Source organism: Saccostrea cucullata, unplaced genomic scaffold, assembly GCF_032062105.1.
Source record: "Saccostrea cucullata isolate Sc308-1 unplaced genomic scaffold, CSIRO_AGI_Scuc_v1 ctg8669, whole genome shotgun sequence".
Lineage (NCBI taxonomy): Eukaryota > Metazoa > Mollusca > Bivalvia > Ostreida > Ostreidae > Saccostrea > Saccostrea cuccullata.
Window position 1 is genome coordinate 1 of NW_026926272.1, and position 14,405 is coordinate 14,405.

General features: G+C 32.9%; 1 pseudogene; it reads right to left on the minus strand.

Moving 5' to 3' along the window:
- Window positions 1–9,536: 9,536 nt before the first annotated feature.
- On the minus strand, window positions 9,537–13,935 carry LOC134271257 (uncharacterized; annotated as a pseudogene).
- Between the last annotated feature and the right edge of the window lie 470 nt (window positions 13,936–14,405).

Genomic DNA, 14,405 nt, shown 5'->3' on the forward strand with positions numbered 1-14,405 from the left:
TTGTGTCTGGCATGACTAACCCCATTTTTACGCGTGCGCTAACTAACCCTGCTGAAGCTGACAAAAACCTGACTAAGCCTTGACTTTAGACTAAGTCCAAAAATAAAATGCATACAAAGGAAAAAAAACAACACCAGCACACACAACATTCCAGAAACAAATAAATTAACACAAAATAATTATAAAATAAATAGAAAATAAAACTAATTCTAAAACTAAATCAAATTTTATTAGAAATATTCATGTTAGTTAACTAAGTTAGTCAAACTAAGATAATTTGCAATAGAAATTCTTGTTAGTTAACTAAGTTAGTCAAATACTAACACAAAATGCAATGAAAATTCTTGTTAGTTGTCTAAGTTAGTCTAACTAAGGGATTTTTTCTTGAAAACCCCAAATTCCAATGATCAGAATAATTCCAATTTTAAATAATACACTGTTTGTAGTATTAAGGTCAAGATCTAGTAAATGAAAGGTGCCTACAGATTTCTCAAATTTGAGAAATAATTTCCTTTAATGATGCTCTATACGTTTAGCTTGGTCAAATTAAGTGTTTCGGGGCATACTTTGTAGGTAAATAAGATGAAAAATCATGTTTTATACTGTCATTTTCAATGAAAAGTCAATGAAATCCAGCACGAATATGGGACTTTTTTCCATATCAGTTGAAGAAAATGTATCCAGATAGCCTACAGTCTCTCAGAAAACGGTAATTTGTATGTTCTTGTCCTCATCTCTAGAATTACGTCAAGTTGAAATTAGGTATCGGGACTACTTTTTATGAAATTTTAAATCAAATTCCCTGAAAATACTTAATTTCCTACATAATTTTATTAGAGCCCTAAAGTACGGGAAAAAGAAAGTTAAAAGTGATTATGACGTCATAATGGATCTAGCACCAAAAAGGTAGTCTAAAGACATTTACTAGATCTTGACCTTAAATATTTTTTTATAATCTATGAATACGATATCTGTTTATAATCAGGGCCCTTTTGAGCATAAAACAAATACATAAATTTATTACAGGTACATAAATATTACATAAGGCTAAAAAAAATAGTCTTGTTATCTGCTACCCGACTGACCCTATTTTTTGTCACTTGATCCTAAAGTTGTTTCTTTTTTTCAATGCAACTTTTTACAATTTGCTTGTTATTTCAAAAAGACAAAAGATTTGCAAGTAAATATCCACTATCATTTATAAAAGGGGTTATAATAATTAAAAAAGCATCTGCCATCCAAAGCAGAGAAAGTTTATACATTTCTGCATTTTAACAATTTAAGCAAAATATGTTTTAACTTTTTCCATTTTTTGAGTAACTAAACACCACCTCGTGTGTTAGGCACAGATAAGTATGATTACTTTACATTTTTTACCAATCCGGCCTTTATCATGTTCTGACACCAGAAATGTCCGGTTTTATTCTTCTATTCTAGAAGTTACAGTCTGGTCATGAAATAAGTTTTAATTTTTAGCTAAATAAAACAACTTCAGGAAAGAAAAAAAAAATCTATGAAGGTTATTGGTAATTGAAGCGAAATATACTGGTTGTACCAGACCTGTGCGTAAACAAACAAGCACCATAGTCATGATCGATATATTAAAATAATTATATTATAAAGTCGTAAATATTCACCTTATGTATCTGACACGGACACAGCATAGAAAAAATCTGTTCTGCAAAAATTTTACTTCTTCCGTCATACCAATTAACATCTGTAGGGTCATGGTCTTTAAAATGTCTACACAGAAAACAACATCAGGCACAGATCGATACCGGTGTACCCACGTGGTGCTGCAGCGGGCACTGGACAAGGAGTAGTTTCACCAAAATTATGTTCATGTTCGGCTTCAGTCTCACTTCTTTTTTGATTCTCATAAAGATGCTTCAATTTCGAGAACAGTAAAGATTTAATACGTATGGTAACTTTGTCTTTTAAGTCGAGGAAATTTCTCGATCGCTTCGTCGGCCATCTTGTAGCAATAGACAATAATGTGTAAATGGAGACTTTTATTTGACGGCGTTCCGGAATCCGGAAAAAAAGCACGTGCAAATATGCGAATTCTTTCTATCACGTGATTGCTATCGGTCTCTACCTTAAGATATTTTAAAATATTTAACCAATGAAGATAGATCATTGTAATGTAATGAATTTTCATCTAAAGCAGAAATATCTGATTTTTAAATGTGTACAAGAATGTGAAAAATATTGAAAAAGAACACACAAGTGTTTCATATGATTTACATATGATGTACTTTTCATATGATTCTCATATGTAAATGGCTTGAAACACACATAAGTGTTTCATATGATTTACATATGATGCCATTTTCATATGATTCTCATATGTAAATGGCTTGAAACACACTGAAATCATTCATATGAAAATCATATGTAGTTATTTTCATATGATTCACATATGTGGATCATATGTAAATCATATGATTTGCTTCATATGATTCACATATGATGCCCTTTTTCTATGATTCTCATATGAAACCAATCATATGAGAATCATATGATACTCATATGAGAATCATATGTGGCTAAGTTGCCTGTGTACGTATATTTTACATCGAGATGCCTCATAAAATCGCACTTTCGCAAGGGCATACACTTAATAGATCTTAACCATTTTTTGAATATACATAAAGGCTATTTTTCTTAACTTGAAAAGTGCTGCTGCTTTCTTATAATCCAGGGTGTGATTTTATAAGTACACAAAATATTTGGTAAAAGTCAAACATATTACGACATTGGCTTATTTACCTGATAATTTAACTATTAAAACGCGAATTCTATTCAAAGCAGCAGCACTTTTCAGAAACTACAAAGTTTATTGCAGAAACAAATAATAACTTGAATTTTTAATTTCAACTAGGGTATGCCATTGTGATATTGAAATTTGTTTATGCCCTACATTCAGTACACAAACTATTCATTCATCACATGACTGTCCATCGATGGGACCAAACTTCATACAGTACAATATGGGTTATACATGTACTATGCTATTTCAATAAGTATTTGTTTTCTGTGATAATAAAACAGCTTTATTAAAATGAATTCAGTTTTAAAAAGGTCCCCCTTTTTTGCACGTCTACTTTCCGTTGATTTCTCATAGTAGGCCTTAACAGTGCTGCGTAGGACTTTCAAAAAATTTGACACCGAAAGTTTTGTTTTCATATATTCTCTGGCTAAGGAAATTTTGCAGGTTTAATTTTCCCTGAAAAAATATAGCAAAAAAGATGACATAAGAAGACCCGGCCATCTAAGATTTTTCTACAGGAATTTACTTTATGAATATCTAATTCTAAACTATTAAGAACACACTGCTATATACATGTATTCATGTCCAGTACTAGAACTACATGTATCCTGTCAATAAAATTACCCAACTGTTGAAGTAGTTTACAATTATATTCTATAATTGTACTGAATGAAATAAACTCCTTTATTATATAAACTTTATAATAATATAATAATAATAAGGCTTCACAAGTACTTACATTTATGAAGGGTAGATGTGAAGAGAATACAAAGAAATGAGGGAATATAAATACATATGAATGTATTAAACAATGTACAGTAAAAAAATCAGTTCTAAACCCTTACCTCTTTAATCCTTACACACAAAGAATTCTAAGTAAAGGTCTTTCTCAATCATGTTGCTGTCGGCAACGCCAGTGATGTCAAGTTTCTGGGTCCCCGTTTCTGTTGATCCTTTTTCTCTTTGGGTCGGTGGTAGGATTTGGCGGCTGATGATGGGACATTACATGGTGAAAGTCTAGGAGAATCTATAATATCAAATCAAATTCATGAAATAACAAATACATTCAGAAATTGTGGTTCTTTGCTATTACTCATAGGTCGGGGATAAACATCAAGGTCATTATATCTAGGTCAAGGTTATTACATAAAAACTTTGATAAAATCAGAAAGGTCCTGTCACATAGGGATCACATTTGTTGAGGTTAAACATCAAAGTCAAGGGCTTGACATAAAAAAAAATTAAAAATTCACCAGAAAGTTCTTGTCACATGTACATGTAATATATAATTTTAAAAATAAAACATCTTTTGTCTTCACTCATTGAAAAATCATGATTTTGCAGTTAAAGATTTTGTAACAGTCAGGCTGGTAACTGACTGTTGGACAACATACTTACTTGAGTCTATATGTTAACTGATGACATGGACAGGATGTCCTTGTCTCTGGGATCTTTAGGGGGGACACCTGCTGGAAGCTGTTATACACTATCATTTGCCCTCATTCTGCCACTTCAACTCAGTTAGAACAACAAGAGGACTGCTCAGCTGAAAAAAGATCAATTACTTATTAGCATTGAATTAGTTTACATGTCTATTTATTATGTTAATTGAATTAAAATGTACTTTTAGAGGATACATATAAAGTCCGTGTATAATACATGTAGCTAGTCTAAAGTTGGCGTATGTTTGGTGAAATCACTTGATTCTTGCTTTCAATAACTAACAACTCGTCTGCATGACGCAGTGGTTAGAGAGTCTGCTCTAGAGTCGCAGAGTAAGGATCCTTCGTTGCAGGTTCAATTCCCAGTGTGGGACATGGAGACCATGCAGTCCCTCGGATAAGACAACATATGGTTTAAACCATGTAAACCGAGGACCCGTGTAGAAGTAGACTGCTGGCACAAAAGAGATCCCTTGCTGCTTGTTTACCTTGATTGTCAAGCATAAGTCAGAATTTGCAGCCCCCATCAGAAAGTGAATAAACTTCCAATTTTTAAACCAAACAAGCTTTAGGGGACTTCCCACCATCCCCAGGACCGTAGTGCACTGACATGTATGGACCTGCTGGGACCATACAGTACCGACCAGACCCAACCTGACACAAAGCAGTCCCAGGGACTGCTTTCTGGGACTACTAAAGCAGTCCCATAGCAGTCCCAGAGCAGTCCCACAGCGGTCCCAGAGCAGTCCCCTAGCGGTCCCAGAGCAGTCCCAGAGCGGTCCCAGCAGTCCCAGAGAGCGGTCCCAGCAGTCCCAGAGAGCAGTCCCAGCAGTCCCAGTGGGTGGGGTTTATTAATTTAATGGGCAGAGCTAGCTCAGAAATGAGATTTGCAATAAACAATGGAACTATATAAGGCTGTAGAAATTGATTCTGGGTAGTATGCCAGGACTTCTTACATGTATGCCAAGGTCATTTATGAACAGTACGCGCATAGAAACAAACTGAATGATTATTTATTGAATGAAGAAGGGTTTCACATGTACATGTATGAATTATTAACTGAACATGAACATTTAATCACAATTATCGGGTGTATTAAATTAATAATTCAATTTCTTTATTTTCTGTGATTTATACTGTTTCCCATTTATTTTTTATACAGAAAATTAAATGTGAATTAATTATTTTCCACCAGTATTAAGAATTGGCTTTAAATAGATCTCATCATAAAATGGCCAATTTCCAAACTATCGGGATACACAAAAAGAATCTGGCTTTTAGAAAATTCTTTGTTAATTTTGCCAAGTATTATTTTTCAGTCATGATTATTTTTACTGACATGTCAATTTAATTTTTTTTTTAAATTTCTCTATCTCTATAATACTCAGTTTTATTAATCTATATCTCATTTACATTGTACTTGTACAGTGTATTATTTCTGTCCAGAATTAATTGATGATTGCCAAAAATTTGCACAAATAAACAAGAAAAAAGCGCTCAGTTTTATAAATAAAATTAAAAAGGGCAACTGATTCTTCATTGCATCCTTCTTCATGTTCTTCTTGCATTCTTTTCTATCCATCCTTAAACATAATTTTTCAAACACTTTGCTTTTAAGACTGCATGAACAGAAAACAGAACATTATTGATAAAGCTTACCTACTTTTTCGTTTCACGGCTGTTAGTAGTGTTTGTCCAATATTATGGGCACTACAATTTGTATCCAACCTTAGCATGTCCAGATACAACTGCCGACTTGCTACGCTACTTCGAGGTTTTTTGATTTGTTTGTTTGTTTGTTTGTTTATTCAGGAAATGGCACATATCATATGTAGCATAGGATAGACATAAAAGAACAAAATTGGCACATGGAATCCAAAGAAATCATAAGATATCTTTAAAAATACAATTGTAATAAAACATTAGCATTATATCATAAAAAACAAGTACTTAAGAAGAACAATTAATTCCGAATCTCTAAAAAGGATGGCGGGTAACTAAATAAGCTTTGTACTAAGTTAAGCCATTTACCTGAGGATGACCCATGAAAGCAACAATGTGCTTATTTCCAATGGGGTCCTCATAGATTGTAATAGTAATCAACCTACTTAGCACTAAATGCTTTGATATAAATAAGAATAAATAAAACTTAAATAAATAAGACAATATGTATGTTTTAAGAAACTAATAGTATAAAAACTCATTTTCAGATATTGAGCGCATTTTAAATAAAAGGTGTTTTTTTAATTCTTTTTTGAAAAGAGCTTTGGTTTTGATGGATATTATGTCATCTGGAAGTGAATTCCACTCCTTGATACCATTATAATAGAAAGTTTCCGACTCTGACTTAACAATTCTTGGGATAAAAAAGTTTAACTTGCTGGACCTGGTTGTTCTTGTTGTTCGTGTAGAGTTTTGAATAAAATGCTCCGATAAATAATTTGGACATTTCTCATGAAAAATATTAAATACATGATGAAGTCTGAGTTGAGAAACTCTATTATTAACATTCAAGAAGCCTACTTTTTCAAATTCGTCAAAAGTAATTCTCTTCCTCTGGTGGCTATTGAGTATAAACCTGATAACTTTATTTGACCCAATATGAATCTAATATTTTTTCAATCTTGAACCCGATGCAAATTTGACATTAAAAGTGAATACAGCACATGAACAGTTTTTAATTCAAACGGAACATCTTAAAAACAAAAGTGATGTGTTTGTGAAACACTGATTCAGCTGATGACAGCTCTATATAGACCAAGATTAAAGTTTTCAAATATATCTATAACTTTAAGATCAAGAAAAACATGATAAAATAATTGCCCCTTTCCACCACCCTTCCCAGTAAAAAGTTATGGCGATATCGGGGGTTTCAGGTTTTCTTAACTTAGTAGATCATACCCCAAGTTCAAGGTATTAAAGTAATTAAAAAATTATTGGTACCAAAGGAAAGTTCTTCTCAAAAGGAATACATATGTTTTTAATAAATAAATATACCCCCTACCTGAAAAGTTTTCCAAATGAATGTCAAATTCTACGAGTAATGCCTATGAATGCTGGTACCCATGGAATGAAAACACTTGTCATATAAAGAACCCCAGGACCTCGGCATAACTAGTCAGGTGCTCAACCCAATTAATAAATTTAAAACATTAAAAATATAATAAGACAAATAAATTCATAGTATTAAAAAAATTAGGAAGCTCTAAACATTGCTGAATTAAAGAGTTCCATCTGAAAGGTAGTTTTTTGAGTTCAAGCGATCCGCCCTTTGATCTTAGACGGCAAAAACGCAAATTTTCAGTGAATGACACGATTTGAAATAGATTAAAGATTTCAAAACATTATATACATGCATGCATAATTAGACCAAAATAGCATGTACATCCAAACATAAAATCAAAGTACTGAAAGTACTGAAAGCCGGGCTTAAGAACAGCACACAGGTGAAAAGAACAGGTTTCAGTTAAAGTATGAATGATATAAGGAATTATTAGATGCAGCGAATGAAAAAGCATCGTTAAATTTTATATATGAACAATAGGTTTAACTTTGATGAAGTATAAGGGTGATTTTATCTTTTTATTTTTGAGCTTTATATACTTGTTCTTTATTGTTATTGAGCATTTTTTTTCTTGCCTTATGCCATGGCGTCAGGCACTACTAAGGATCAATGTTTCCTACGTCCGAAGCTAAGAGGTCACAGTTAGCCAGCAAAATTTTGAGCATGCTGATTATCATCGAATTTTGTTACCTGCGTTTCAACAACAACAGTTAGCAGAAAAATGATCATATTACTGATAGACTGAGGATGTATTTAAACATGCATACAATCGCAATATGTCGTCCCCAACTTCGTTCATGACGACATAATGACTAGAAAGTCTGCTATTGCAAGCAATAGCGTATGTTTCCCGAACTGGAGAATTTTCATTTTGTCATCAGTAATACTATGCCCATTAGCTAAGCTTGGACAACCATCAACTCGTATCAGTCCTTTCGGTACTTTGATTTTAAAATCGGAGCTAAGCGCATGTGCATGCATATGCAAGTTATAAATCCCATCCTGTTTGGTTCAAAACTAGAGTAGTTATAGCCATTTAAAGTTTTAGCCAATCAGATTGCAGTGCACATGCATGCACATGTTTTCATGATTATTGTTATATATCATATTGTAGTAATGCATGACTTGTCGTAATGCATGACTTATTTAAAATTTCAATGTATTTCATCAAAAAAGAAAGAGATATTAAAATTTTTGTTTCAGCCAATCAGAGCAAAGTGCACGTGCATGCACATCATTTCGTGCTAATCTGACAATGTCATATTATCTACACTATTAATATATCCTTATATAATATCCTTGTGAAATGAGCATTTCATCAAAAAAGTGTAAAAGTTAAAGCAATATTCAGTATACAAGTCATTTAATGTTGCACGCATCCGCACGTAAATGCGTATGCACACATGCGTATGCACACAAAATGACCTTTGTTCCATACATCTACACAACATGCCTATTAGCCTTAAAAAGGTTTTAGCTCAATTGGATGGACATTTTTCTAGAACTCAAACTTGGACAACCATCAAACCTATCTGTACTTTCAGTACTTTGATTTAAAAATCGAAGTTCAAGAATTTTGACTTTTCCCCCCTTTCCATGGAAACTAATAAAAGCTTCGAATTTTTAAATCCAATGAGCACAATTAAAGAACCTAATCATTACATCCACAAAATTTCATGACGAATGCAAGGGTCTATGCCTACAAGTTTTGGGGATTTTAGTTCATGTAGAATAGTACTTGATGCAACAGAAATCACCCAGGATGTTCCAGGGAATGATACGAGATTGCAGGCCAGCACATACAGCGGATACAAAAATTCTCACACTGTTAAAAGTGTTACAGGTGTTGCACCTAATGGTGCTTTGGTATTTATTACTAAATTGCACCCTGGCAGCACATCTGATGTTGCAATTGTAGAACATTGTAAAGTCTTAGAACAGTTATCTCCAGGTGATATGATCTGAGCAGACAAAGGGTTCACTATTCACAAGTTGTTGCCCCCAAGGAGTACATCTAAATATTCCTCCCTTTCCAGTGAGGTCCAACTATGTCGAAGAATTGCTAAGTCAGGCATACATGTTGAAAGAGCAAATGAGCGTATTAAGAATTATGAAATTTCAAGGCATGTTCCGCAGCAATTTAGACATATTTCTACAAAAGTCTTTCAATTATGCTGTGTTTTAGTCAATTTTCAGGATCCCCTTATGCAGGAAATTGCTCAGAATTTTGCAAGTGCAGATAACTAAGATATTAAAATTAAAATGTTTTCACCATGTTTAATGTTATATCTTATAGCTGTTGTAAATACGGGAGAAATTTACAGAAATAAAAGTCTGTCAAAACAGATATGTTGATCTCCCAATTGATGTCTTTGTTAATTCTCACAATCGCACAGTCTTTTGGTGTCCAGACTATAAAATCACACAAGGATTTCCCAATTATATGAAGCTGTCCTTGCACTTGATCATAGTATTGGTGGTTCTCTCATAGCTTGAAGGACTTGACTCCATTAAAATCCTGAACCTCTATATGAAAAAAATATATATGTTGAAGATTTTTAAAGAATAAGAATTTTCATTGGTCCCTCAATCATTAATATAAGACAAAACTATTTAACTAATAAATATTTACATGTATAAGTATTTTGTTCCTTACTGTACAATAAAGTGAGAAGGCAATCATCTGCCTTGAGGACTAACATTACAACAGAAGGAAAAAACTTTTTTAACAATTGCTAAATTGTACTTAAATTTATCCAAACTAATATATTGGAATTATTTAAAGTAATATCTCAGTACATGAAACGTATTCAAACAAATACATACACACTATTATTACCTAGGCAGAAATCGTGTACTTTTTCAAAAGCTTCTGGAATTGTCAAATTCTTTGCTGAAAAGGGGCATTTCACCTCCAGTATTTCTTACTTAACGTTTGACATCTCTAATATGTCAGCGAGTCCTGGATTCTGATAGCTGAATCCGAATGCAGCAGGACGACAAATGAGTCCATCGGGGCTTGACCCAAGAACCCCATTACAGTGTAGCCAGATACCTATTAATATGAACAGTATTATAAAGTTTCAAAATAGCATTAATATGCAACACTCTGATTTTCTTATGCATTGATGACTTGTTATAAATAGAATATACAAACAGTATATTCATTATCTTCAACTTCAGTTTAATAACTGAATTTTAAATAAATTAGCTCAAGAAAAATTTTTAGTTATCATCAATTTTTATTTGCTTTAAAGAAATTGAAATTTTGCTTAGGAAAGAAATGTACCAACCTGTTGGCTCTACAACTGCATCCCCAAAAGTTCTATACTTTTCAATTGCGACTTTTTCATTGCACGTCCCCCAAATAATGGCATCCTTCTTTGACAGATCATAAGCTGAGCATAATCTTTTGTATAAGGAGACAGGATATCTGTTATTTAAGGAGCAAACTTTCAATATTTTTGATTTTATAATTAACTGCTTTTACAAGTATCATTTATAATTACATATACATATAAAGGCATGTAAACTACCAGTATACCTATTTCTCTTGACCGCTGCCAAAACACAACCAAAGTTTGAAGCTGTTGATCTATTCTTCCTAACAGATGACCACATGCAATTTTCCTTTTGACCAGTGGTAAGATAGGCAATCTAAAACATGACAAAAATCTTAAAACTTAAACAACCCAAGTCAAAATGAACTGCTTACTTTAGCAGTTTATAAACAGTTATTAGGCAGTCTGGCAATTTTTTGGCAGTTTTTAGGCAGTTCTTAACAGTCTTTGTCTTAGCATTCCTTAAAACTGCTTACAGACTGCTTAAAAAACTGCTAAGAATTTGTGTAAGCAGTTCAGTATTGAAGAAACTTAAGCAGTCAAACAAGCAGTTTCTCAAAACTGCTAAAAGTGCAACTAGTTCATTTCCACTTCATACAACACTTTTTCACTCTTGGTGGTCCTAACTTTCACTAGTCTTCATTACTGCCCATGTGTTACTGTTAATGCTTCCTGATGATAACGTCACAAAAAATTGGGGGCCAGGCAGGAGTTCTTATACAGAAAATAGAATTAAATAGAAAAAAAATATACTAAAAATCTTACTAGAAATAATACAATAGTTTGTAATAAAATTGAGGCTTCATATTATAAAAAGCATGAGCATATGAGCTTCTAATCTTTATCCCATCAACTTGCAAATCCAGCCGTCTAGTTACATTAACAACCTGCTGTGTCCCCCTTGGTTGCTTGAAACTATAGGATTGTATCCAATGAGGAAAGCCAGTCAAGATTTGTGCGCCTTTTCCATATCAGTTCAAAATTACAAATTGTGAAGATGTTTGTGATGGTCTGGGATATTATATATATTTATACCCATACAGTGAAGAAGTAAAATATGCTTTGGAAAATACAATATTATCTGTGATCACCACATTAGATTGGATGTGAACTTAATATTTATATAGTGACAAGTGTATCTGAATTAATTTCCATGAGATGGGAGATCATTATTATAAAAATCTGATCAAACAATAGAATTGGGTGATATAGGAAAATTGTTAAAAGATTTGTTGGCAGTAATTAAAGTATGCTTCAGAAAATATGGTAAGTGTGTGGGCTTGTGATATAATATATAGGCATACCCTCTTCTCATTTGGATAACTATTAAATTATAAAACGTATAATCTAGTTTGTATATTTTAATTATAAGTACTTAATATAAATTAAAATATTTGCAAATAAATTTATAAGCTACTGATAGAGGGATCCGTAGATTAGTCCACTGTATCAATTAACCAAGCTCTAAAGATGCCACTGACGTTTATGCAAGAAAATGGACTTAATGAAAGGACTAGCTCATTTACAATTCATACCTTAGATCTAAATCTCAATACTAATTTAAGTCAAATTCCCATATGTGATGTCATTTTTTCAATAAATTACCCTGGAAGCAAAAATTATATGCATTTTTGTATTCATATGTCATGTATATGGGTGGTGTTGTGTTCTTATAAGTAGACAAGAATAGTGCCTTTAGCATTCTTTTTACCAGTATTTAAGCAGTTAATGAATTTTCAAATTTATATATATGTAGGTCACTCAGAGTCATTTCCATATAAGCAGAGCAAACAAAAGAAACACCTTAGCAGTTATTAAGCAGTTTTTAAGCAGTTCTCCTTAACCTTCCTATTGACTGCTAAGATACTGCTAAGGAAACTGCTAAGAAACTGCTAAGTTACTGCTAATGAACTGGCTAAGTACTGCTTAAACTGTGGACTGCTAAGGAAAACTGCCTAAGGAAAGAAGAAGGCTAGTAAACTGTCTAAGAACTGCTAAAGCACTGAACTGTTAAGGTTAAAAAACTGCTAAAGAACTGCCTTCCACTTTGACTTGGGAACATTCATAATGAAACAGAATACATTCTATTCATTATGCAACTCATTTGTCTTTACCTGTTGGATTTCTTGCTCATTTATCATTAATTTTTGCTTCATCCAAGCGATTGGATTCTCTGCAGAAATAAATTCCTGGCTAGAGATGAGGTCTTCAACTAGAGGCACTGCAAGTGTGGGCACAGGCGGCTCGGGGGATAGTATCCAATGCATTGCTGTTGATTTAATTAAACAAAAAAATTAAACCCTCAGTGAAAAAGACAACAAAAACTCAATAAACCTGTATTGCAGTTACATCACCAATTCTTAATACTGGTATATATGTTAAATATTTTTTCAAACTTATTTTATTTACTACTTCAAATAAATTTTGGATTTCAATATGTATACATGTGAAAAGAATGTACAAATAACTTCCTTTAAGTATGTATGAGAAATAGGGTGAATAATATTTAAACATTTTACTAAAGGTTGCAGTTGAGTTGAAGTTTTATATTACGTCACGGTCTTCTAGTTTGACAGATGCGTTTCAGGTAAATAGTATACGCCTCCTATAACCGCAAGCTTTACGACTGGAACTTTCTTCTAATCCCTGATTGTTTGCTTGTACAACAAACTATTTCTGTGTCAAGGTTGATAATATGAGTTTATCAATCACATGAATTGTTTACGCTGAATGCATCTGTCAAAAAAGATTGTGACTTGATGCAAAACTTCACACTGAATTGAAATTGATAGTATAAATGTATAATTAAAAGTTTAAAACAAAGTCAACACAAAAACAAAAGAGACAAGAACAAAACTAAACATGTAAAAGACAAAAAAAGCAAAAAGAATGGAAAGATTGCACATCTTGTCAGAATTTCAGTCCAATGTCAAATAAGCCATTAAATATCTGAAGTCCAAAGTCCGGATGTTATGAGTTAGATAGGTGTTTTGTGAATTTATATATATATATATATATATATATACATGTGTGTATATGCATTCTATCCTATCACAGTATAAATTTTCAAAAAAGTAACAATAGAATAAACTCGTAAACAATGTGACACTAAAATAAAAAACCAGATATATTAACCTGAAAATCTCCCTACAGTTGTCAATTTCTGATATAGGAACTCCCTGTCCCTATCATTGACTGGCCTATTTGTTGCCCTAGTAATTTTTGACAAAAGTTGAAAAATGGAGCATAATACAACACTGAATGGTTTTACATATACCATGCTAGCTGCAGATCTGTAGCTTGCTGGTCTGAAAAAATTAGGATGGACGGACCAGAGAGATACAGTTCCATCCATTGAAAAAAGTGTATATTGCCCATAAAAAATATGCTTTTTCTCTATTTTTTATATTTTCACTTTTGGGGTACTGTCATTTTTTAATATTTTGCACCATTCATGAAACAGTCATAATAAATGCATACCTGTAATTTATAAACCTGTCATGTGCAGGAAAAAGTTCTTCCATTGTCTTAGTTTGACGAGGTGGCGCACTCTGGATGCTTAATCCAACTCTGGCGTACATCAGTTTTGCTGACATTTTTGTACCTGTATCAACATGTTCCATAAATTTACTAAGTTATATTATAGTCTTGGGGCCTAAAGTTAGATTTTACAGTTACAAGTATGCTTATATATGCCAAGGTAGTGGACTTGGAGGTTCCAGGGCACGAATAGTACCCTGCTACCTACAGTCACATGGTGAACTGCACACTTGTATATACCGGGT